Source organism: Rattus norvegicus, chromosome 4, assembly GCF_021556685.1.
Source record: "Rattus norvegicus strain SHRSP/BbbUtx chromosome 4, alternate assembly SHRSP_T2T, whole genome shotgun sequence".
In the NCBI taxonomy this organism is placed as follows: Eukaryota; Metazoa; Chordata; class Mammalia; order Rodentia; family Muridae; genus Rattus; species Rattus norvegicus.
In genome coordinates this window covers 34,408,695-34,410,514 of record NC_141537.1, presented here as the reverse complement: position 1 = coordinate 34,410,514, position 1,820 = coordinate 34,408,695, and positions in this window count along the sequence as shown.

Below are 1,820 nucleotides of genomic sequence, written 5' to 3'. Positions count from 1 at the left end.
ATTATTTCATAGCTATGGGAGGGGAAGTAATTGTTGGAATCTTTGTGTGATTTATTGTAGATTCACAGTGCTGCAAATTGTTTCAAATTTAAACTTTTAGAACTTATGCTGGCACCAAGATACTCAGAAGGCAGCAGGAGCAGAACTATTTGCACGGGGACTATAGATACACAGGTGTGGACCAGCTCTGTAATGTTTGTGGCCGTCCAATGTGTTCCTAATGTCAGTGTGGCACTGGGGTAGATGAGTATAAGCTTATGTACCAGCATGCTTCAGGAGCAGCAGAATAAAATACTGCCCAGAGACTGGGACAGAAGCACAGAGAGGGTTTGCCAGACACAAATTGGCCTTTTGCATGGAAATACACATATTGGATCAATAGCTCTCATGAACTAACAACCTAGGACCAGATTTGATTAGAAGATTTCAGTGGACACTAACATATTAAATGTTCATTGCCCTGACATTTGGTTGTTTATATACTTCTAGGAATATAAATGCATCCCTGACAAAAAGGAAGAGTAAAATTTTACATTCATCCAAGGGACTTACAACAGAAATCAGAAGAAAGCAAAAATCAGCATTTGCACATTTAATATTTATAGACTGAAGTTTGTACTCACACTCTATATTTAGGGTGGTTTAACAATGCTTAGTGTGCCAAGCAGTGACACATAACGAGGCAATTAAATGTTTTCTCAAGGGTAATATTATAGTGTTGAACTCTGGAGGTATGGTTGGGTAAGAGTGAGGTAGAGGCTTACAAAGGATGAAGAGAAGTAAAAGGGGAGTTTCCATAGTCCTCAGGTATTGTACTTGAGAAAAGGGTTGATATAAATGTTCAAAGTAGAGAAAGTAGGTTTCATGAAATGGGGTACAGCCACTGGACATGGTGGTATCTGCTATGAAGACACTAAGAGCAAGATCACAGAAATGGAGAGTTGAGTTGGGTTCTGAGGAATGAAGAGATTGGTTAACTAGGGAACAAATGTATCTGGATTGTTCACAGGGGTGTTGATCTAAACCACAATGATGACAGGAACTATATTAGCAAAAAGACAGAAGGTGGGTATTACAAATGCCAGCAACAAAAGTTCTTGGGCAGTATTGCTTGATGTCTTGATCTTTAAAGACTCTGTGTGGTGCTCAAGAAGAGAAGTGTGTGGAGGAAGGAGAAGTACCAACTGAGATAGAGGAGGAGAACAATGACTTCATCTTCAGACTGAATGCCCTATGTTGAGAAAAGATATCCGTACTTGAGTCTCCTTGAAATGTGATGTGCTCAGATTACAGTAAGAAAACAAAGAGAAGATTCAGAGGAGCAACTGGGGGTATGGGAAGATTGAAAACAGACTCTGATCACAAGGGAGCAGGGGTGTTTGGAAGGAAAGTAGGGGGACTGAGAACTATATCAGAGTAGAGGATACTCCTCTCAGAAAAACTGAGAGGAGTAACAAGTCAAATATGGCTGAAATTAGAGAGGGGACTCAGAGGTACTTCAGTTAAATCAGGATTTTAGGCATGATGTAGCAAATCCAGGCAAACTCTGATGATCAGAGAATGCAACATAAATATAGTTGTTGCCTGTATGACTGGAATCAAAAGTCACTGTTCACTCCCGAGTCTATGTACACTACAAGGGGAATTCCTTCACATACAAAGGTTTAGCAAAAGCCTGGCCATTGTCATGCTACTGTCATGCTATACTGTGGTAGGCTGGTAAAGGGGTGGGAAACATCACTGGGGAGATAATGGTTATTAGCCAGAAGAACAAGGAAATAATATTGTGACTGAAAGAACTGATGGAGATGGGTTAATAG